This window comes from Lissotriton helveticus (assembly GCF_964261635.1).
Source record: "Lissotriton helveticus chromosome 1_1 unlocalized genomic scaffold, aLisHel1.1 SUPER_1_unloc_57, whole genome shotgun sequence".
Classification (NCBI taxonomy): domain Eukaryota; kingdom Metazoa; phylum Chordata; class Amphibia; order Caudata; family Salamandridae; genus Lissotriton; species Lissotriton helveticus.
Window position 1 is genome coordinate 1,291,013 of NW_027611700.1, and position 25,281 is coordinate 1,316,293.

General features: G+C 47.0%; 1 protein-coding gene and 1 long non-coding RNA gene across 2 annotated transcripts in view; one reads left to right on the plus strand and one right to left on the minus strand.

Moving 5' to 3' along the window:
• The window catches only part of LOC144806253 (uncharacterized), a 74,934-nt gene that overhangs the window by 48,478 nt on the left and 1,175 nt on the right, over positions 1 to 25,281 (plus strand). The window lies entirely within an intron of this gene.
• LOC144806251 (uncharacterized) overlaps positions 1 to 25,281 on the minus strand; it is a 100,694-nt gene that overhangs the window by 41,562 nt on the left and 33,851 nt on the right. Inside the window, exon 3 of the mRNA XM_078672651.1 lies at positions 5,691 to 5,760. The gene's annotated coding sequence lies outside the window, so the exon portion shown is untranslated. The remainder of the gene's footprint in view (positions 1 to 5,690; positions 5,761 to 25,281) is intronic.

A 25,281-nucleotide genomic window follows, 5' to 3' on the forward strand; every position in this document is an offset into this window, starting at 1 on the left:
TGGGCCTGAACTCGTTCTTGTCTTTTTGCGAACCAGGAAGAACCGGGAGTACAGACCTCTTCCTCTTTGAGACAGAGGTACGTCTTCTATCGCCCTTTTCCTTAACAGGATATCGGCCCCCGCCTGGAGCTCGAGCAGTTGAAACCGCGAGCTGACTGGAGGAATTTATGGGGGCGGGCTGGTGAACCGAAGACTGTATCCATTGCAAGTAAAATGTTAGTACCGATGTGTGATGCACGTGTGATCAATGCTCACACACGTGCATACACACAACGGGACAGTCTCAGTCTCCCTATATGAGCCCAGTGGGTTATCCTCAGTGGAAGAGAACCAGAGAGCTATGTTGGTCACCCGATGTTAGGAGGGGGGAAAAAGAACCTTTCTTGTTTGAAGGACCCTCACTCACCACTAGTTGGTGACATGCTTCATCATTGGGTCCCTGCTGGGGTGACCGAATGTCTCCCCAGCGTGCTACAACGCCTGGTTACAGCGGAGCAGGATGTGGTGAGTGCAAACAGTGTCCAAATTAGGAGGTGACTAAACGTGGATGTGCAAATGTGTTTAATTAAAAAATGCGAAGGTTGTGCCTTTACAAAAATCTTTAATAATGGCCAGCCTGCATTGATTAAAAACAAAGTGAGCGGACTCCTCAGGTTCTTAGTTAAGGAACCGGAATCCTAATCAAAGACAAGAGTTGGTCAACATGTTTCTGCTGTTAGGATGCGTTTAGCTCAGCATTCTTCAGGACCTACAAAAAAGTCCTCCGGTGGTGTACGCGCCTAAGGCGTACCCTCCCGAGAGGCTCTAAATGTGAAAAATATATACAGTGAAATTTATCCGGATATTCTCCGTGATTTACACCGTTTGGTAGGGATATGTAAAAAACCTGTATGGGAGAAGAGACAGACAAGACAACAGACACATAAACATGAAGAAGAAGGGTTACTTTCTTCAATGAGATGTGATTATCAGCATTTGTCTCATCAATAGGCAGGTATAGGTATCATGCAATATTTGTATTCCACTAGCTGTGAGGTGCTATGCATGCTTTGTATATCACCAACTGGAAGGTTCTACCTCAGATTTCGTGGTTAGGTGCACCTAAATTGGCTACAAACACCGTCCCTATAGTGAGGTCGGCATCAAGTGATTGCTCAGCTCCCAACTCCAAGTGAGCAATGTGTTACTCGCCTTTTAGTCAAAGAGCGGTAGAAATTTTGAAAACACGCAGTGTTAAAAGATGTTACAAGTGTCTATCCCAAAAATGTGTGTGGAAACAAGTACACACACATAGGGGAAAGTTCCCTCTCAAGGTGGGAGAAGTTAAGAGCAATGATAGGTATCGTGGAAGTTTTAGAAAGACTCACTGCCTAGGGGACATGGTGACGCCCCTTCGTGGCAGAAGTTCCGTGAACTGTTGCAGGGAGTCCCACAGGGCACGGTCATACCGCCCTAGCAACGCCGCATCGCTGGACGCCTTCATGGCCGTGGATGCAGTCCCACAAGCCTTCCTTCCAGCCGAGTCGATCCATCGGCTCTCCTTATCGGGCGGCACTGTTGAGGACGGGGAGGTAGAATGTAACTTCCTGGCCGCCATCACTATAACAGAGTCAGGCACCGGATCTATCCGCAGAAAAGCCGGGTCCGAATCCGGGGCCCTGTACTTCTTCAGAAGTCGGGAGGGAGCGGCCTCACCACCGCTGGCATGAGGAACAGCTCCTCCGCAGGCTCTACCAAACCAGGCACCAGTGGCAGTAGAGGGTGAGACAAATGCTCATTGTGAAGCGTTTCAAATATCACGGACGTCGTGGGTGTTGGAGCCGTCACCGTGATTCCCAATTTTGCAGCCCCCCTCAGGAGAACATCCTGGAAAGTGCTGATGTCGTCCACCGGAGACACCCTTGTCCCTGGGGATTCCGACAAGGTCGGTGAATAGGTCCTGGTCCTGGACCTTTAGGAGTCCGTGCGGGACCTAGATCTCCGCCTCCTATGGCGACGTCTTGACCTGGTGGAGGATCTACGTCGACTCCTCGATCTCCCTCTCCGTTCGGAGCGTGATCGCGACTTACTTGGCTTCGGTCGATCCGCCGGTTCCACCGGAGCGGGCGCCTTTGGTTTGACCGGGGCCTTCGGCTTAGGAGTCCTCTTGGGAGGGGTCGGAAGTCTGGGCAGCGAGACCGACCTCGGAGGGACCGGAGGTGGATTTTCTGGCAACTGAGGTCGAGGTACAGGTTGCGGAAGTGGTGGTAAAGGAGGAGGAGTAGGGGCCCTCGGATAGAGACCCCTCTGCAATGGAGGCGGGGGTGTAACCGGTCTCTGTGACAAGGTATACACCTCGGAGTACACCGAGCCCGGTGATCCACCTTCTTTTCCAGCCTGGGACGTTGGCGAACCTCCCATGGCGTCAGACCTCCTTCCACGTCTCTTCGGCGTCGAAGAACGGCGACCGGACGGCGAGCGTCGGTCCCTCGACGTCGAGCGTCTTTTCCTCGGCGTCGACCGTCTCTCCCTCGACGGCAAGTGCCTTCGCCTCGACGCAACCTCTTGCGCCTCGACGGCGACCTTCTGCGCCTCGACAGTGACCGTCTGCGCCTCGACGGCGACCGTCTGCGCCTCGACGGCGACCGTCTGCGCCTCGATGGTGACCTTCTGCGCCTCTACGGCGACCGTCTGCGCCTCGACGGTGACCTTCTGCGCCTCTACGGCAACCTTCTGCGTCTCTACGGCGATCTGCGCCTCGACGGCGAGGATCTCCTAGACGACGATCTTCTCCTTTTCACCGACGGCGAACGGCGGTGTCGCCTCGACGGCGAGCGCCGACGCCGGGCCTTTCGACTTCGATCACTCGACGATGACTTCGACGAGGACGACGACGAAATCTTCACATGAGACTTTGACGGCAGTCTGTCCAGTTCCTTCGACGTCGACGTCGCTTCGCCCCAGACGACGGGGAACAGACTGTAGTCATCCCTCTCGACGCCGTAGTCGGTGCAATAGACCCAGACGGAGAATCGGAACGCTTGCTGGTCTTCCTGCCCCTGGGGAGCCCCCCAGAGGCCTCAGCACGGGCAGAGGAAGCCCCTCCAGACCCACCTTGCGCCTTCAGCCTTCTTTCCCCAAGGCCCTGAAGCCTGATCTTCTTTCTGTCCTTCAGGGTCCTGCCAGAGAAGCCCTGACAAATCACACACTCCTCTCGGACATGGGAAGAGGGAAGGCAGAGGATACACACCTCATGGGGATCTGATTTGGCCTTCTTCCTGGAGCACTCCGGACATTTGTCAAATAATGCAGGCATATTTGACATCAAAAGGGTGCAAAAACCAAGAAGAAAAGCACAAAAGTACTTTAGAAAGCACTCACTTGAAACAAAAGTGAAAAATCACCAATAAACCCTTGAAAAGGGAGAGCTCAATGCTCCAGGGTCCTGCTTGCAGGAGCCGGAAAAAAGAACTGAAAGTAGAAGTGACCTGCAGTGCATTCTGGGATACTGTGAAGTTCTGGAAAGTTCTCTTAAAGGCACAGTATCCTGTTTTGAGCCACATAATCGCAGCCTATGGGGCTTGTCTGTCCATGTCTTCCTCTCTATCATTCCAGAGGGTTTTTGCTGCTGAAGCAAGGGAGATCTGGACAGACTTGGCTGTTTGTGGATTTTTGGTGGAATTTCTAGTTGAAGTACTGGACAGTGTAGCCTGTTATATAGGCTGCATTATCTGTCTTTAAATTCTCTCTTAAGTGTCTGTGCAGTTCTGCATTTTTTCGACACCTTGAGAGATTATTTTTGATTGCTCCGGGGTTAGAAGACCTTATGCGGGCGGCAGATTGGTCTTCTGACTCTACCTTTAAGAGGTTTAAGCCAGTGGTGGAGGTTGCTCAGTTAGTGGTAAATTAGCTTTGAACTAGCATAATCAGAGCCTCCGGTCCTGACCTAGAATCCAAATGTGCCTAGCATTGTGACGGTAATGTTAAATTCTATTAAGGACATGGAGGTGAGGACTATCCCCCCCGTTGCACACTAGGTGCGAACCCTCCCGTACTTATGTAAGTAAACTATTTTTATCTTTGCGAGGAAAGGCTTGTTGCCTGCATTTTGATGTTCTTCACAGTTGTGGTGTTGACTCTGTGAGGATGGTTTCAAGTACGCGCACGGGCTGTCCTTATGTTTCATGACATGATGGAGCCAAGCAAGATCAATGCAGGCGTGACTCGCGCGAAGAAAGAGGAGGTCTGCATAAGATGGTGGAGCTTTCTAGGAGTTGGAGGCAGTGAGGAAGGACTATGTGGCAGGCTATCTCTTGGACTTATGGGATTTGATGTTCATGGACTGAGTTTTACTTTTTCTTATAAGAGCAAATGACGTTTTTTCTCTGTATGTTACAAGAAAAAATCATTTTATTGCTTTTCTGGCTGCTGTGTTTATGATGTTGGATTAAAGCGGAGAAAGAAAAGCATAATCCTTGCCTCTGTGTCCTTAATAGAATTGAAACTTACCGTCACAATGCTAGGCAAATTTCGATTCTTATGTCACTATTTTCCGCACACAACATACAGCAAAGATTCCTCACATGCATCCCCTGATGAAGGTGAACCCCCAAAATGAATTAGGCAGACTGAATTTGAATTTACTTGAGGAACAGTGGATTTTGAAAGTGATTCTATGAGAATAAATATGCTTAAACTGGAATACAAGTGGATTTGCTTCCAAGGGAAGGAGACATTGATGCACTTTTACGGGTACAAGCTGTGGAGCAGGAGACACAGACCAGATCTAATCTGGCGCTATATAAACTCTAGCCACACACATCTACCTTCTGGCACGCGATGAGTGGATTACATAAATACTACAATAATGAATGAAAAATACACGGCATGCATAGACAAGGTCTGCTATGTAACCTCTGGACTCCTGTAAACCTAAACAAACACCAGTAATCAGACACTAGGGACATCACCTGAAGCTCCTAAGATTTTCCTTTTGTTTGGTATCTTGTTTTTGGGTGGTGGGTTTTTAGGATAAGCTATTTTTGGGTGCGTCTGGGGGTGGGGTGTGTCAGGTAGCCCCTGTGGTAGACGATGGGATAGAGGATAAGGAGTGCCATGCCATCCCTTCATATATTTCTCCCCTCCTATATTCACAGTACCCTTTTACCAGTTGTCCACTTTGCTGTTATCAAGTAGTGGAGAGAGGGGAATCGGCAGGTGGCCCCTTTAAGCCGGAGCTGAGGACGGACATCAGAGGATACACAAGTGAAGAAGGCGGGGACGGAGAGCGCGTCAGGTTGGTCAGTATTTGGTCCAGCTACACGCGGCATGGGAACGCGAGGCGGAGAAACCAGCGGGGGAAGACCGGAAAGACAGAGAAGGACTAACAGCTTTACGAGAGAGAGAACTGGAGCCCAGGGGAGCTCACAGCTTGTTGCCGAGCAGAACACCCTAACCTGGCGGAGGAGGGAAAGTCTACGGGACTTTTGGAAAGGGGATGAGTCAGAGAGGGACGGGAGGGGAGGCTGAGGGGTGAAAGGGACCCAGAGAAAAGGAAATAAGTGAGACGGAAACAAAGACAAGAGCAGAAATCATCGGCTACTCTTTCTTTAGGTTGCTCCAACCTCTACACCCTCCCTCCACATCTATGCATAGCTATTATTTATCCCTCACATCCTCCCTTGACTAAACCATAAAGCAAAAACACTTACTTGAGTCTTTTCCTTCTGTCTGAAGGACGACGGCGGCCGAGGCACACCAAAGGGACTGAAGAGAAAGACCCTGTGGGAAAGAAGAATATAACAGAGACAATCAATCATTGTGATTTCCTGTAATACTAATAAAAAGTGCATACCAAGAAATCATTCAATGCAGTGTGCTCCTTCTTGACCGACTCTTCTACACGAGGAGCTACATACTTTCCCTACAGGGAATGGGAGACAGAAACACAGAGATCAACATACACACAAAGACACACACACACGGGAAAGCATAGTAGGAAACCGCTATATACAGTTTTTATATGCTTGCATATGTACATTGTTTTAGAAAGATGGTGGAACTATTTATTCTGTTCAATGTGCTTATTTTGCTAATTACTTTTATCTGCTTCTATTACCATTGCAGTTCTGAAGAGACAAAATCCGAATTATATGATATTGGCGTAATATATCCAATATACGCAATATTACTTTGCAACGAAACCCCTTGTAAATGCGCTCGTACTAGAGACATGGGAAAATCGGGCCTTGGCCGAATAGGCGCCATCTTTGTTTCGTTTCCCCGTCCTCACTTAGTTTATTTCCGAAAGCACGTGACACCCTTTAGGATAGAAACTGAGCAGTCAGCCTAGGCTAAGAATGAACCATTACTTCTGGTCCTGGGAACTCAAGGTCGCATCTGCCTTTTAAGTCCGATAGGCACATTCCTGTAGGCGCCGTGCCTGTACTCCCATGCACCAGAATGAAAGGGAGTCATCTTCTCTGATCTGCCCCCATAATAGCTTAGCTGAGTTTTGAACTAATCAACTGTGCCTTATATGGGCTTTTCTTTTTGGCTTCACGAGAAGTGGTACTTTTCCATGTAAGGGGTTTCATGTGTTATGCTGAAAGTATATATGCACTGTTTTGAATGTGATCCAGCAGTCTCCTCTACAGCACCTTTGAGCGGGATGTTGTAATTTGGCAGCGGCTAGATTAAGCATTAGCAGAAGATATGCTGTATTCAGCAACTATTGTAACATCGTGCGGACTCTATTTTGTATTTGTGGCAGCCATTTTGTCTGCCACATGTTGCCATGTGCTCACCATGTGCTTTGTCCTACCTTCTTGTTAACTGCGCCTGAAATCTGCCCAGCAACAGGCTATATTTAGCATCCCCCACTTTCACGCATGCCCAGGCATGTCCAGTAGGGTCTGCAGCTGTTAGTAATTAGTTCCAGATAGGAATTTGTTTACTAGTTTCTGAAAACGTAACTCCGCCCACTCACCGATTGTGCCTTCCAATATGCCCTTATATGTACATAAAACTTGCTCTTGTGTTTTGTACCGCCTCCTTTTGAGCCCCTGCGTGGGTATAAAAGGACCATGCTTTCTTTGTTCGGGGTGCTACTTCATACAATACAGGAGGGTGTTGTTTGGACCGTAGTACCATCTCATGAGGTGTAATAAATATTGTTTTTCTATTTTCAGTTTCGGTGCCAACTTCTTTTTATGGTCTGAGGACTTTGTGCAGAGAAGGGCGAACCCCTTGCACTGGTAGGCCTTGCTGAGGCTCATCACTACAGTGAGGACGAGAGAGAGGCACCTCTATATAGAGTACTTTGCATAATAAACGATTGAACCTTCTCCATTGCCGACTGACTGATTATTGGTAATTGGTATATGGGCTATTGGTAAGTATAGTCCTATGGTATATAATTTTTGGGTACTTCAGTTGGCGACTCCGCCGGGACTCCGTGATAGGGCCATCCCCTCCTGTAAGCAGGAGTGAATAAACAGGGAGGGGTTCTGGTCGAGTGGGTAGACTGAAAAAGGATCCTAATTGAGAAACCAGTTTTTGGTCGGAAAATTTCCTCTCTCGCGCCGAGTGACCTTCCCAGCTGCTAAATAACCCTTCGCCGGAGTCCTTCGGGCTTAACCCGGAACAGCTGACCGTGTTGGTCTACAGGAGTCGGCAGTGGAAAACACGCAATCAGACCTGAGTACACCAGGTGAGTAACTCATTTTGGCGTCTTTTGGAATAGCACTGTTGAGCGGTGCCTTTGGAAACAGTTATCTGTATTTTGGAATTTGGTGGTTGGTGAACCACAGGGAATCTGGGGGTCCGACGTGGCAGCGGAGTGGCTGCACGGGTGGATGCCCCACAGACTTGTTTGGTGATTAATTGAGACAACGTCAGATGCCCTGGTGTTGCACAAGGGGTGCTCGATCGGCCGGATCTTCTTCGGAAAAGCGCGTAACAGCAACTGGGTAAGCTTGGGTCCTGGAGCTACGCGCCTAGTCATCCTAGCCCAACCAGCACAGGACTATGGGATCGTCCGTAAGAAGGTCCGTGGATCGCCTGTCTGATGATCTCTGGGCAGTCTCTGGACTGTCTCTTTTGTAAATCTGTGTGGTCTGGAATCAGGTTTGATCGATTCCCCGAACAGGAGTCGACGGGCTCTGATCGATTTGGAAGACATGAATTTGGAATTGACGCCTATTTGTACTGTATTAAGAACACCGGCTGTACTTTGGTTATCGATCGAAATTTATGAAGCCCATGTGTGAGTGGTGAATGCGATTGTATGATTTGCGAACGAATGAGTATATAGAAGATGGACATGTCCTGGTGAATGGTGTGTTTGGAAAGTACGAGTTGTTGAATGAATAAATATGTTGTGTTTTAATAAATTGTGTTTTGGATGTTGCTGTCGTCGGAAGAGTGGGCGTTTGGATGAAAGGCAGCCTGCTCCTCCGGAGGGCAGCCCGAGTTTTGATATGTATGTTAAACATGGTATCTCTTCCATTTTGTTTAATACGATCTGGAAGAAGTGTTAAAAATGGCAATGTATATGCACATAAGCGGCGTTCATTTGTGTTCACTGTACCCCTTGTTGTAAGCAGAATGGATATCGCGAAACACTGACTGTGTTATCCCGCCAGCATAGACCCATGCACACACGTACACGACAGCCATTTTAGGTACCATGGTCTCCCTGTTCACGATCGATCGTCAGCGCACTTCCCTGACCCTGCAAGCATCCCCCATGCACCCTGGCTGCCCCCGCTCTCACATGCACAAGTCATGAACCCTCCCCTTCCGCATGACTCTGTCTCTGGGAATCACACCCCGCGCCTGACCAACACCTCCTTTCCTTCCATGAATACCCCTCTTTTGATAAACTCTTCCTCTACGCTCGATTGTCCACACCGATCCTTCCTTTCATGAATATCTCTCCTTTGATGACCCCTTCCTCTGAGCCCGATTGTCTGCACGGACCGCTGGTCATCCCTTAGCCTGAGGATACAGTTTATTGCCCACTACTGTATGCACTCGCCCCTCTTCAAAGGAGCTACTATTGATCATGACCTCCCCACCCCCTGAGATTCGATCAGGCGCACACATTCCAAAGGAATCGGCGGAACACTCAGCTGCGTGATAGCCCCCTCCTATTGTATGGGGGGTGAGGACCTCTACTATAGCCACGTGTTGGAATGAGCTGGAACTGGGGGGTACCGGGGATGTCTTTTTCGTTACTTCACAATGTCTTTATTGTAATAAAGAGCGGTCACATGTCATAAACCAGTGTATAAAAGGCCAGGCCTCAGAGAGGCTGTTAGAGAGCACCTCGAGACGATACCTTGTTGTCCGATCTGATGTGTTCTGCTCCGTCGGAATAAAACTTGTTTCCTGTCTTCCTGTCTCCAGCGCCTGCCTCTTTATTTGATAAACTTCGTATGGTATTAGAGGCGTTTAACGCCGGGCAAAATTACTTAAGAAACATCGACTAAATCGCCTGACCATTTTTCTGATCTTCATCAATTGGCGCCCAACTCGGGGCCCATCAGCGACATAAGGTCCGGTAAGAGAGGTCCAGACGATGGGGTGAACATCTAAACGATTGGAGTATACCTGCCTTGAGAGGGCCCTCGTCCGGCTGCCGATTGAATGAACTTCATCGATTTCGAACGGACCTCTCTCAAGTGACCTACTGTCCTGACTGGAATCCCACAGGAATGCTGCGGTAAAAACATGGAGAAAGAGAACGATCGGGCGCTGGAAAAGGGAAGGCGAAGAATTGCCCACACGGTCCGGTCCGGGTAAGGTTAAGTAGGACGTCTTTACGTCCGATTGGTAGGATGGCTTTATCCATCTGATTGATTGATTGATTGTACTTGAAGTATTGGTTCTCTTTGAGACATTTTCTATTTGCAAACAGCGATGAATAGGAACGTTCCTCTCTCTTTGCAGATAGTAGAGGATAGGTAATGTAGACTTTTGTCCCCGTTGTAATCCGTCATGCCTGTTTTTCTCCCCACTGATTGATTGATTGTCTGGATATTTATTGTTCAAGGAATAGTTCTTTTGAGGTATTCTCTGTTTGCAAATAACGTGGAATAGAAATATTCTGTCTAGTCTTTGCAAGTAATGAAGGGTAGGTAATGCGGACCTTTGTCCCCCGTTGTAATCTGTCATGCCTATCTACTCCCCACTGATTGGTAAACTAGTTCCACCCGGACCATTTATTAGAGGTAGGTCATCTGGCTTGGCCGGAGGGCACCCCTAATAAAAAGGACAAATATAAAGAAAAATGCGGATTAGCCGCTGTATCGTGCTAGCAAATAAAAGAATATAAAAATCGTTAGGGAAAACAAAATGAATCGAGTAAAATCAGTAGGCCACTGATGAGATCTCTTTTCAACCTCGCTGAAATGGAAACATTAGGAACAACCCCTCAGGAAATATGAAACTAGTGAGGAAAGCCGAACTCAACGCTATGACTTCAAGACAGCTTGGCTCCACCGCCCACCCCGCCCAATTAACGACAAACCCTAGGCGAATATTAGAAATATACAACACTATAGCAAAGTAACAGGTGAACACGTTTTATTTTTTTTAACAAAAAAAAAAAAACATTAAACAACTATTTACATGGCAAACGGCTGCAACAACAACGAAACCCACAATGCATTTCGCCGTCTGCCCGACGCCGTTCCAGTCCCTCCTTCCCCAAAGTAGCAATGTTGGGCTACTTTGGGCTACTTTCTAGTAGGTTTTTGGGCGTCGTAAAGTCTACAAAAGCCGTCAGGTGGAAGGACCACTACGCGAATAGCCCGGAGGCGGCACCACGCGCCAAGGCCTGTCCCCAGGATGAACCAAGGGACCCGTTCCTGGGGCCGTGGCGAAGAGCGTCCGGCCGCCATCAACCGGAGGCCCGGCCCGAAACGTACCGGGCGCCCCCACCTCTTCTTTCTACAATAATGGCTGCGACAACACGGGGGGGGATGTCTTGCACATGCCTCCGACCCCCCCCTCTTCTTCATCGCCTGGTCCGGCCATAGCAAATGTCAAGCGAGACGCCGTGGGGTGCACTGGGAGGGAGAGGCGGCGCGGACGAGCCTCTCCCGCCTCCCCAGGTGGAGGCGCCTCAGCTGCACCCCCAACGCTCCACGCACCAGGCAAAGGGTTCGTCCACTCTTGTGATGCAGTGACTGCTGGAACTCGTAAAATGGCGGTCGACCCTGCAGGAGCGGACCCTGCAGGAGCGGGCCCGGCGCGAAGGGATGGCCCGGTTGCTTGTTAATTAAGAAGTGAGTCCCACAATCAGAAGTGTTCTCCTCGACTTTGAAGATTCTATAAGAGCCACGGGGGCCCCCGACCCCCGCAGACACCCCCGATGGGGAATGACTGCCATGATTGCCCGCGGAACGATGAAAATGTAGCCGCGAGACGTCGGCGCTCCCATGCTGGCGCCAGCCTCAGTTTGAATGACTAAAATCCTGCAGACTACAGTTCGGATCAGTTCCGGTGAAAACCCAGTATGACCCGGTAGAAAAAATTGTTGCCTCCCTCCCCCTTTGACTGATGGTTCATACCGCCGATCCTTTCTGTTGCCCTTTAACGGAACTTTTTGGACTGCCGAAAGAGGCTCTGGGCCAACCACGAGTTGGTGGAGATTTTGACTATGCCTGGATCTGCCTGGCTGCACCCAAAATGGCGCCGGTACAAATGAAACTTTCAACTCCTTGTTGTACCCCGATTGCTCAGCCTTGGTGTCATGAGATATGTATGCAGTTTTTTTAAACACATGGATTGATATAGGATGTGTACTGATTATATGTTCGAACAATGAATTGATATGGGATGTGTACTGTCAGTTCGGACAATGAATTGATATGGGATGGGTACTGATTATGTGTTCGGACAATGAATTGATATGGGATGGGTACTGATTATGTGTTCGGACAATGAATTGACATGAGATGGGTACTGATTGAACATTCAGACAATGAATTGTTGTTAAGTTTTGGCGCATCATGATTATTGAAAGTTCGAATTTCAACACTTATGATACTCGCTCACACTGAAGTTTCGATATGATTTTATTGCACTTGTCGCACTTTTTATTATGAAATCAACGACCACCGACTCCATTAGGTTCTCCACTAATAAGTATCCCCACATGTACAGTTCCAGCCTGCTCCGTGGCCGGCCCACGGGGTTGTAGGCCCGTATTTGTGCACCGACATTCTTATTAAAGATTTTTGGAAAAAGCAAACGTAGTTGTCACACGTAGATTGATAAGTTTCGAATAAATGACCACTATTTCCGATATAACTAAAATACAGGTGAAATGGCTCAGCTCGATTAGTTAAGGGTTAAAAAAGTATAGTACGCAGAAATATTGCAAATATGAACGGTCCAGGTTTTTTGTTGTATGTGTTTTTCATTTTTGTACAGCCTAAAGCAACCGCTAAAGATCCTGGTATTTAGCCTATACTTTATATGCTACCGGTATCAGGAAAGTTGTTTTAAAATGCCCCTAAGTCGCCCTGAAGGAGTGCCACCTGACCCCCCTAGTACGAACGACAACGACCCCGTACCACTGTAGGTTATCCCTCTTCCTCAAAGGAGAGCACGAGCTTGCCCCCCCACTTTACACCGACTGCCCTTTGTTCTGACCCCTCCCCCCTGCACACGATCCGTAATACCACACTTGGGCGACCTATGCTATCCACAGGCTTCCGATAATCATCTCTCCCACACTAAACGGCCCACCTGGGCTTATACGCCAAGTTGGCAGGGACTGCATCCCGTGGAGATAGGCCGAGTATGTAGTAAGTAAAAGCCTTTTCGGGTTTATGCGCGCTAATGTGTTTTTAAATGCTGCCCCCGCCCCCCCCTTCTTTTTCCCTCTTTCTGCAGGTCACATCGGAACGCCGATTAAAGTACGAAACAAAATGGTGATCTAGCGGACGAAGAGATGGGAAAAAGGGGTTTGATTATGGTGCCTACACACGACGAGCAAACAATGACTATTTCTCTCCCTGAACTTAGCGCTTGGGAGGACAGCCTGAAGTGGAAACTACAAAATATGACTTCGCTTGGCACCCCGAATAATACAACCAAGAATTTATTTTATTTATTTATTTATTTTATTGAATTTATATTGCGCACAGCTACCCGCAATGGGTTTCCCGGCGCCAGGGACAGACTGGAGAGAGAAATCAGGTAACACTAAAAGGAATCACAAAGGATGAAAAAAGTTAAAACAAAAAAGTCTTCAACTTTTTTCGGAAGGCCAGAAGATTAGTTTCTGTTTTTAATGCCAATGGGAGGGCATTCCACATCTTTGGTCCAAGATATGCAAAAGAACGGCCTCCCATTTTTGCCAGTCGAATTCTGGGGATCAGGAAATCGCCATTATTTGAAGACCTTAAGGAACGGCCAGGTAAATAAGGCTGAGCGAGATTATGCAGATATGTAGGAGCAGAACCCTGACGGATCTTAAACAGAAGACACAGTGTTTTGAAGGTCACACGTTCAGAGATTCTCAGCCAGTGTAGATCACGTAAGGCTTGCGTTGCGGACGTTCTCCGTGGAACATTACGCAAGAGGCGAGCAGCTGAATTCTGTACCACTTGTAGTTTGTGGATTGTTGCTTTATCCGCTCCAAGATAAAGCACATTGCCATAGTCGATCCGTGACATCACAAGAGCCTGTACGACTGTTCTTCGGGTGGATTCGGCCAGCATCCATAAGATCTTCTGCAGCCAACGTAAGGTGTTAAAACAGACTGCAGCGACCTTAGTCACCTGCTGCCTCATCGAGAGTTTGTCGTCAAATAAGATTCCGAGGTTACGAGCGACAGGCACGGGGGTAGGCAGAGGACCCATATCACATGGCCAATGGCTAGAGCCCCATAGATCTTTGTGCTTGCCTAATATAATAACCTCCGTTTTCTCGCCGTTTAGCTTTAGCAGATGGTCTTGCATCCAAGCTGCGACGCGAGATAGGCCAACTTTAAGGGCGGAAGCTTCCTGAACCCTGCTGCCAGAAAGAGAAAACACAATCTGCGTGTCATCAGCATATGAGTATATGGACAGACCGGCATCCTCTACGATGGAAGCAAGAGGTCGGATGTAAATATTAAACAACAATGGGCTTAATATAGACCCTGGAGGGACGCCGTAGGTTGAAGAATAAATCGCAGATTCAGCCTTGTTTGAGAAAACCTGAAAGGTGCGCTCATTCAAAAATGAGGCCACCCAGGCAAGTGCAGATCCAGTAACACCAAGGGAGCGGAGGGACTCCAAAAGGATGGAATGAGACACGGTATTGAACGCCGCGCTTAAGTCAAGAAGAATAAGCGCGAAGGTCTCACCGCGATCGATACCGTGTCGGAGTCGCTCGGTCAACCCGAGGAGTGCGGATTCAGTTGAGTAATTAGCGCGAAAGCCTGATTGGGATGGATGGAGATATCCCACGTTTTCAACAAACTCGTTGAGCTGAGTGTTAACATGACGTTCCAATATTTTGGAGCACGCTGGCAGCAGGGATATAGGCCTAAAGTTGGCAAGGTTTGTGATGTCGGCACCAGATTTTTTAAGCAGAGGAACCACCATGGCGTGTTTCCAGTCCTGTGCCACTTGAGATTCAATAAGAGAGATGTTTAATAGCCTCATTAGGAATCTCCGTGGTTCAAGGTCTAGTTGTTTTAGTATCTTCATAGGAACTGGGTCCCGAGGGGAGCCAGACCTGATACTATGTAAACAGGACAGGAAGGAGGCATCATCAAATGGTAACCAGTTGTCAATAAATACAGTGGGAGAGAAAAAGACACTGCGGGAAGAATCAGGTTGAGGTGACTCAGTTGGCCGTAAAGAGGAGGCCAGGGATTGATGGATTCCCTCAACCTTAGATACGAAAAAATCCGCAATGGCATTGCACTGTGTACCATTCAGAGCCGGCAAGGAAGGAATAGTATCTGCTCCAGTAAGTTTCTTTACCGTGGCAAAGAGGGTCCGAGGACAGTTTTGCGTTTGCGTAATAGTAGTGGCGATATAGGTGGCCTTAGCACGTTTGCAGTTTGCATGATAGATTTTTAACTCATCTTTATAGGTGACTTTGCAAACGGCAGAATATGAATGCCTCCACTTCCTCTCCAAGGCTTTGCATTTAGCACGTTGGATTTTCAACTCGTCGGAAAACCAAGGTGCAGGAGGACGTAGAGATCTATGCTTGCTACTCGCACGGGGAGCAAGATCAGTCACAGCGTCCGTCAGCCAACGGGAAATGGGAATGTTTAGATCCTGATCTGTACTGAAAGAAGCCGGAATCGACTCCGTCAGACGCAGGTTGAAAGCAACCATGTCAAGCCTATCCCAGCGGTAGGACGATTAGATTTCCTCCGCATGAGCATGGACCGAGAAAGAACCGGGAGGTAACATAAAATGTACCGCATAGTGATCAGACCAATGTAGTGGACGCGCCAATGAAGTGCAATCAAACGAAAGGGTCGAAATAATGGGGTCCAATAAATGGCCTGCGATGTGGGTAGCCCCTGAGTTACAAAGATTGAGATTAAACACCTCAAGGTCTGATAAAAAAGTTTTGTTCTGGGGGTTATTTGCCTCTTCTAAATGGATGTTTAGGTCACCGAGGATAGTGAAGTTATTTGATTTCAATACTGTTGCTGATAGGCAATCAACAAGTGATGGAATCCATGAAGCTGCGTTCCCGGGCGGCCGATAAATTAGCAGACCGGAAAGTGTCAGTCGGGGGTTAACCCTTAGTTTAAATAATGCTGCCTCACTACCTGGAAGATGTACTTGTTCCAGTTTGCATTGATAGATGGACTTAAAAATGATTGCGATTCCGCCGCCTGCTTTGCCGGAAGGTCTGTCCTGATGCAGTACAACGTAATTGGGAGGAATAGCTGTAGCAATATCCGGACCCGAGCTGGCATGTAGCCATGTCTCGGTCAGGAACAATGCATCAGGAGGTTCATCACAAATGAAATCATGGATGTTGAATTTATTCTTAGGAAGCGATCTACAATTGAGGCTCCAAAAATGGACAGGAGCTAAGGCTGATGATGAAATACAACCCTTAGAAGGCTTCCTCTTTCCCCGGTGATGTTTTATATTTAATTGCGTCTTGGAAAGCTGCATTTTGCCAGTAGAAAAACCACACCCAGTACATGTAAAATAGTGAGTGGGCAAAATACATAAAGTGCAGTTAGTAGAAATGGAAGGACGCAGAGCGTGTAGTGCTAAGGAGGTGTAATGTAAACGGTCGTCCTGTTTAAACATACCTGGAGGCATGCTGACAGAGGCCGGCCCGTCCTGCCACCCGTACTCAGCGCGGACGAGCGCAGACGGGCAGGACTCTGGCACGACTCCGGCACAGCGCAGGCGTCACCACTGCGCGTCCCGCTGCGCGGGGGGGACGACTTTAAATAGGCACTCCCCGGAATAATACAACCAAGAATGACGTGCACTAATGAATAAATTCCTACGTTTAACTAAATAGGGAAAGTTTAAGGAATATTCCGAGGTGAGGTTTACCCAAGTACCCTCCGCCTGGAGGACTAGGAATGTTGCCAATGTTTAAAATCTACTACCTCCTTTTCGCACCCTCATAGACATGAAACTCAAAGCTGCCCCATTGTTCTCCCAACTGACACCCACTGTTGCCTCAGCCTGGAAACACATTTGCTAAAAAAAAAAAATGATTCGAAAATCCCACCGTGAGCATTAGCCCGACCAGGTTAGTTCTTGACCAATTGGCAAAGGTGTAAGTGTGTGCAACCAAAGCCACCAGTGAAGGCAGCCGATGATAAAAGAGAAGAAGAAGGTAAAAGGAGCTTAGGATGCTAAGGATGCAGAGCATACAGGAAGAGATCATTTTGGCCAATAACTGTTTTATGTTTTGTCTTGGATTTCTGTATATAATACCAATAACTGTTCTATGTTTTGTCTTGGATTTTTGTATATAATACATGTACTGTCTCCCCCGCCTGAGTTTGTGTGTACGTAATGTATGGATCTACGTCGTCCCTCTGCCTGTGTTTCCGTATTACTTGACCCCTGCTGTTCTGTGTTGTGTGCGCACTAAATGGCCTATTATTGTACACGTTTCTCTCTCTCTCTCTCTCTCTCTCTCTCTCCATGTCATACGTGTACCGAATGGTTCGTTTAGAGTGCGGACGACTCTCTCTCTCTCTGAGGGTCCCCCTGTTCCCTCCTCCCTTGTGTAGGTAACGTTGTGCCCCACCGGCACAAACCTAATTGGGTCTCTTCGAACACAGACGTGTTCGGCAAAATTGACAGGAACTAAAACGATTGTAACTTGCCATATTACTACCTCTCCTTTCTGCAAAACGATAGAACCCGAGTTGGTAATGAAAGAAAGGACAGGTAAGACGACTGATGTCCCCTAATCTGGCCTTTTTATAGGGGGACTATAACGTCAATGGTCTTCTGTTTTTTAGTTCGTTAGAAATGCAATCCCAATGCCCAGATTGCCCCACCCCTCTGCACTTAAGTGCAGATGTCCAAAGCGTCCTCGCTTCTCCCGATTGACCCCAGCTCCCTGTCCAACACGTCCTCGCTTCTCCCGATTGACCCCAGCTCCATATCAGCTATCCCCGAAGCGTAATTGATGACCTTGATTAACCGTCGCTCCCCAAGAAAAGCATGTTTAGCCTCTGCCCCCCTCTCATGATGATAACCCCCCCTGCTTGCAAGAGTTAGCCGACCCCGAAGGGAAATGTAAGATTGTCAGTACTCGATTTCGAGTTTGATAGAATACACTGTCGATGGGAGTCCGATTTCTCTCCACGTACGTCACGAATGAACGCCAAATAGGCTTACGAATTCAGTGGAAATGCCCTCCTACATACTCCATAAGTGATGACTTCTGACTGTGACCGATGAACCTATCCCCCACCTACTTAGGAGTGGGGATGGAATTGAGATGTATAAATGTCTTCTCCTGCCAGTTTTTCTAAAACTTGTTTTGTACCCATTCAAAGATACAATCACCGGAGGAGAGGAGCTGGACGTGACGCACAGCCTGGCCACAGATCATGACGCACGTGTGACCTCAACCAAAGGTGGAGTCGCAGAGCAACGAGACGCGAGACGAGGCACCACTCTCAAACTCGGCAGATGAAGGAATGAAGGGCTGCCTTGAAGCCCTCGATTTGCTGACCCGCTCGAGCCTGAAGTCCCCGTCCCTTTTGAGCCCGACTGATGGGCCTGCCTGCTCGTCGTCTTTTGCTCCCTTGGTCCCTTGGTGTGTTCAAAGATCTGATCCCACTCCGCCCTCTCTTCCCTCGATTATTCAACAACATCACCCTTTTCGCATAACTTTTGACTCAGAAAAGAAGAGCAGCATTTAGATAGAATAAGGTTTTGCCACGGAAGAAGAAAGACACGCAGGTGCCCAGCATGAGGCACCCCTAAGAAGATCGGTTAGGAAACAGGACTGTGATCTAACAGCAGAGGACTGTTCGCACCCTGCAACGCGTAAGGATGGATCCGAGCTGGACCTATAGCTCCACCGCCGGTGCTCAACAGCGCCAACGAAAGAAGACGGACTACCAGAGCCTACCAGTGATGGCTCGCTGTTAAAAAGACATTGTGACGAAGACCCCCCTTCCTGAACTTTCTACCCACCCCTTGACTAATTGCTTGTATCGAACTGAATTCCTCCCTCAACCATTTTTGTATTGCTTTCAAAAATGTTTCATCGGTCACTCATGTATTTAGTTTTCCAAAAGTCTCATATAGCACTGATAAGACCCGAAGGTATCAGAGCACTTTTTACTGTATGTTGATGTCACCGGAGAGAAAGTCAGAACCTGATTCTATAATGTGTCGGAACCTTTTTCTTGATTGACCCCGACTAAGTATTATGCCGATCTCTAGACTTGTATGAATAACCCAACAAATGTAAATTCATATGTACCGCATTCCGCTAATCGTATCGACTGCATATGGTTACACGCAATCTGCTAGTATTGACAAACGCTATTTCATTGGCCACACATGGCTATGTGTACACTCCGTCAGTTGGGGTAAACACCGAAATGAACTAGCTTATGTTAAAAAGCGGCAACTGTTAAAAATGGCAATGTATATGCACATAAGCGGCGTTCATTTGTGTTCACTGTACCCCTTGTTGTAAGCAGAATGGATATCGCGAAACACTGACTGTGTTATCCCGCCAGCATAGACCCATGCACGCACGTACACGACAGCCATTTTAGGTACCATGGTCTCCCTGTTCACGATCGATCGTCAGCACACTTCCCTGACCCTGCAAGCATCCCCCATGCACCCTGGATGCCCCCGCTCTCACATGCACAAGTCATGAACCCTCCCCTTCCGCATGACTCTGTCTCTGGGAATCACACCCCGCGCCTGACCAACACCTCCTTTCCTTCCATGAATACCCCTCTTTTGATAAACCCTTACTCTACGCTCGATTGTCCACACCGATCCTTCCTTTCATGAATATCTCTCCTTTGATGACCCCTTCCTCTGAGCCCGATTGTCTGCACGGACCGCTGGTCATCCCTTAGCCTGAGGATACAGTTTATTGCCCACTACTGTATGCACTCGCCCCTCTTCAAAGGAGCTACTATTGATCATGACCTCCCCACCCCCTGAGATTCGATCAGGCGCACACATTCCAAAGGAATCGGCGGAACACTCAGCTGCGTGATAGCCCCCTCCTATTGTATGGGGGGTGAGGACCTCTACTGTAGCCACGTGTTGGAATGAGCCGGAACTGGGGGGTACCAGGGATGTCTTTTTCGTTACTTCACAATGTCTTTATTGTAATAAAGAGCGGTCACATGTCATAAACCAGTGTATAAAAGGCCAGGCCTCAGAGAGGCTGTTAGAGAGCACCTCGAGACGATACCTTGTTGTCCGATCTGATGTGTTCTGCTCCGTCGGAATAAAACTTGTTTCCTGTCTTCCTGTCTCCAGCGCCTGCCTCTTTATTTGATAAACTTCGTATGGTATTAGAGGCGTTTAACGCCGGGCAAAATTACTTAAGAAACATCGACTAAATCGCCTGACCATTTTTCTGATCTTCATCAGAAGTACACCAAAGATAATCAGGAATTGCAATGGCCCTTAACGGGGTCTTTTGATGAAAGAAAAATTAATTATTTGCAAAATAAATTGTTCGCCAAAAGGAGCCGTCAGGCAATGTTCGACTCTTTGACCCTATGGTTAAAGGAAGCAAAACGACGGCGAATGCGAGAGGAGAAATTAGGAAAAAATCAAATCCCGTCAGACAATTACGCAAAAGGCTGTGGCATATGAGAAAGCAAAAGTAGAGAAGAATATTGAACAAACTGATAGACAATTTCAATTACAGGCGGATAAGAGTTATGTGACACGACACGTTTTCAAGAACAGTGGGTTTATACCCCTTGGAAGAGAAGCAAGGTTAAAAGCCTAGCTTCCTGACCCCCGTAAGAATCCTACGGATTATTACAAAGAACTTACTGAGGCAGCTAATTCGGCTGTTATGACCCTTGCTGACATTGAGTTATTTTTCGGCCTATTGATCCCGGTAGATATATGGAGACAAGTGCATGAGCAAGACCATGTTGCTGATTTTGGTGGAACATGGGACCAAATTAAAGATTGGGACAGAGACCGGAAACCGGGTGATAAGCCTCAAGCAGAGATCTTAGCTATACCTGCTCGTATTATAACATATATGCAAACCCTTATTCCTCCACGTAAGGTGGATTGGGATAAGCTGACGGCTTGTAAACAGAAAAAGGACGAAAATGTGTCTGATTTCTTTACTCGGTTTGAGAAAGTATTCATTAATTTCAGTGGTCAGGATCTGTCGACGGAGGGTGGTATACGGCTATTCGTAAACAGATTTGTCACTAATTTGCTGCCTGAGATAATGGCACGATTGCAGGCTGCCGAAAGTACGCGGACCACCTCCACCCCTTCCGTTATACTCAGAATGGGTCAATATTATGAACATCGGAAAAATGAGAGCAAGGACAAGTCTGATAAAAAAGTTAAGGATTTGAAGACCAGAGTGTTGTGAGGAACGGGTCCAGTTGCTGAAATAGGGATAAATCAGTGTTCTTATTGTAGGCAGGAAGGACACTGGCGAGCTCAGTGTCCAGTGTTATACACTAGAGGCGGTCTGTCAAGAGGAAGAGGAAGGGGACGAGGTGGTACCGATCGAAATAGCATGAGATGCGGGGACACGTCCGGTGGTGAGTCAGGAAGGAATTACTTTGATGATCCCCAAGGGAGGCAGTATTACAATGCAAACTATCAGGAAGGAGGATTTGAGGAGGATGGTTACGCATGAGACAGCCATGGCCAGAGCAGGGGCCAGATACAGTCGACCAACTGGGGCCTTATGTGAGCGGGCAATTGATGGGGACGTCTGAGAAGTTTCTAGTGGATACTAGAGCAATGAATAGTTCCGTTGCTCATTCACTGGCCCCAGGGGCTGCTCTGTCTGGGCAAAACAATGTGTCAGTGGGTTTCTCAGGAATCCCCGTAGTGAGCCCAGTTTCTAAACCTCTTCCATTTACCATTGGTCCAATTACTGTAGATTCTCCCTTTTTGCTCACTTCTAATTGTGGTGAGAATTTGTTAGGATTAGATATATTGAACAGGGGTGTGGAATTTATTAAAATATCTACTTGTCCATGGGGCAAGTTGCTTCATAAATCTACTTGTCCTGTAACAAAAACCACTTGTCCCTTTGGTGCCATGTGGTTTGGCGACAAATTATGGCAGCAATCTCATTATATAAGAGCTGTTATGTAAATGTATGTAGAGGTACTTGCATAGCGCACGACTACCCGGAGGCATCTCGGCGCTTGTACGAATACCGCTGAGCCTCTCTGATTATGCCAGGGCTCATACCATAGCAGTTTTTGAATACTAGCAATCCCTTTATGTTGCCACGTTTCTGCAGATCTACATACTGGGACTGAAGGTATTGGTAAGCAATAGTTCCAGGGTTGAAATGCCCTGTAAGTCTGTGCAAATCTACTAACTTGCATTTTTTAAGGGTTTTCAACAACTCTTCTCTAATCTTTTCCCATACTGAGAAATGTTGGCAATTTACTCCTGACAATGGCAGACGTAAACCTTTTTCCAGAGTTAGGAAAAAGTGGTTGATGGAAAAATTACCTTCCAAACACTCGGGTTTTCGCATGAGCAAATCTACACATGCAAATTTGCTCATGATAAACTGCAGTTCACAAATATTTTCCAGGAGTACATTTCTTGCCCTACTTCTATAAATTCTTGTGAATTCACGAAAGCCATACAGCTGCACTTAATGCAAGGACATATACCTAGGGTGCACTTTTGAGACTTTCTTTAATAATACGGCCCCTAATTTGGTCTGGGGTTAACCACAACCTTTTGTGTTTGTTAAAATTCTCTCTCCCTCTCTCTGTATCGGCTGGCTTCAATGTGAGTGACGGCATTAAGCTCTTTCGCAAGGAGTATATTGGCACGCAAAGTAGTTTTGTTCAGTGGCAGTAACTAATGTGGCAGTGTGTGCTTTTTTTAGACCCATTTTTTTGTTGCTTTTGCCAATGTTTGTTATAATGGTGAGGGCCTGGCAGCTCTCACATGAAGAAGGCTTTACAAAAACCATGGCAAAACAAGTCACGTATTGGCAAAACTAAAAAGCTGATCACTAATTTCAGACCTACTGGCTTTGCCAATGCTTGTTTATTCTTATGTTTCTCATAATCTTATTGAAACTGGTTACACTGATTTTCCAATATGAATATTTTTGCGAAATACTAGCATGCATCAACACATTTTACTAAATGATGCTGCAAAAAAACGGTACCTGAAATTTCACAGTAGTTTAGCAAAATGTGTTTTTTTTGCCTACTTTCATTTATTTAGGAACCCTTTATATTGAAAGCAAAGAGTCATTAATCTTGCTCTCAAGCTTCTGCAAATATTTGCATCTAATCAGAGAGCATTCTGGGAGCATTATGCATAGCCTCATATTGCTAAACTTTGAAACTGTGAGTACACATTTTTATACTGTAACCACTGTCAGTAGTGCGATCAGAACTTACCTTTACTTAGAGCACTCACCCTAATAATAAAGGCTTTCAATTATTGAACCATAAATACAAGTTTGAACAGCATTAACATAGGCACACAAATAATAACTTAACTTCAGGCAGTGCCCTTCCCTGGCCCTTAATGTGCTACTGCAAACTGGCAGCCAAAGGGTTTGTGCTGCAGGGGGTTGGGCCTACTTGTCCCACGGACAAAATACACATTCAAACTTGTTGCCCTTGACCCCAAACAATATGTCCTGGGCGTCGGGCTATAGGAATTCCACATCCCTGTTGAAGAAATGTCATGCTCGTATTTACTGTTCTCCTGATGGTGTTTATTTGACTATGCAACCCCCTGTTAAATGTACGTCTCAATGCTTTGACAGAAATGAACGTCTCCCTCCTGAATTCTCTCAAATTCCTCAGACTCTCTGGGCATCGGCGGACAAAGATGTGGGATTGTTGAAAGTACCCCCTGTTTCGATTACTTTGAAACCTAATGCACATTTGCCACGTATCCCTCAGTATCGAATTTCACCGGAAGGTGAGCAAGCCCTATTAGCAATTATTCATGATCTGATTAAGAAAGGAGTGGTGGAGGAGACGGCTGCTAATGTCTGTAATAGTCTCATTTTACCGATCCTGAAGAAGGCACCTTTAGATGGTGACCCTGATTATAAAGATACTTATCGATTTGTGATTGTTTTAAGAGAGGTTAATAAAATAGTGGTGCCCCAATATCCTGTAGTCCCAGACATTACCGCAATCCTCACCATGATTCCTCCTACTGCCCAATATTTCTCTGCGACAGATTTGAAAAATGCTTTCTTTAGCATTCCAATACACCCTGACAGCCGTCATATTTTCGGCTTCTCATTATCTGGTGGCAGCTTTAGATTTTGCCGCGCTCCTCAGGGGTATACAGAAAGTCCCAGTATCTATAGCCAAGCGCTGAAAGCTGTGTTAGATGAATTAGTTCTACCCCCTGGTAATGTACTTATCCAATATGTGGATGACATATTAGTGGCCTCAGATACGGAGGAAGGTTGTAAAGAGGCCACCGTTAAACTATTGACTCATTTAGCTGCGAATGGTAATAAAGTGTCTTTGTCTAAATTTCAGTATTGTCAACACGAGGGGACCTATCTCGGTCATCTACTGTCAAAAGCATGGAGAAGACTAACCCCCGAACGAATTGCTGTTATTTCTAACATGTCTGTGCCTTGTACTCAACGTGATGTTTGTGCTTTTTTTGGCATAACTTCTTACTGTCGCCAGTGGATACTTAATTTTTCCCTTCTTGCTAAACCTCTGTTGCATTTGACTACCAAAGATGTGCATGACGGATGAATGTTAGAACGCTTTGACTCTCTGAAATCTGCACTTTGTTCTGCACCCGTCTTGGGTACTACTGACTACCGAAAGCCTTTTGTGCTCTATGTGCATGAGGTGGACGGTTGTTCGCTTACAGTGTTGACACAAGGTTTCGGGTGAAAACAACGATCGTGTACGTATTTCTCTGCAGTATTGGATAATGTCGCCAGAGCCCTTCCTAGCTGTCTAAGGGCTTCTGCTGCTGTGGCGGTGGCCATTCGACAGTCGGAGGGAATTGTTTTAAATACTGACCTCACAGTAATGGTACTGCATGCTGTGGATATATTGTTGAATGGAACAAAAACCCAGCACCTTACGAATGCACGATTGACCAGCTATGAATTAACTTTATTTGCACCTCACATTACTATCAAGCGATGTGCCACTCTTAACCCGGCCACATTACTACCCCTCCCTTCGAATGATCAAAAGGACGCTGTCCATGATTGTATATTTCGGACTGAAGAGGAAACGAAGGGACGAGTAGACCTCACAGACACTCCTTTATCTGACCCCCAAGGAGAGTTGTATGTGGATGGCTCATGTTTTAAATTACCAGATGGCACGACAACAGCTGCATACGTCATCACGACCCTCAGAACCATAGTGGAGGCATCTCGGGTTTCCTATCATTCAGCGCAAGCAGCTGAACTAATAGCCCTGTTAAGAGCATGCAAATTGAGTGAAGGCTTAAGAGTAAATATTTTCACAGACAGCTCATAGTTTTGGGTGTCTGTGGAAAGAGCGAGGGTTTCTCACTTCCCATGGTCAGAGAATACAACATGGCCCCCTGATTGAACGGCTGTTGAACGCATTAACATTACCAGAGAAGGTGG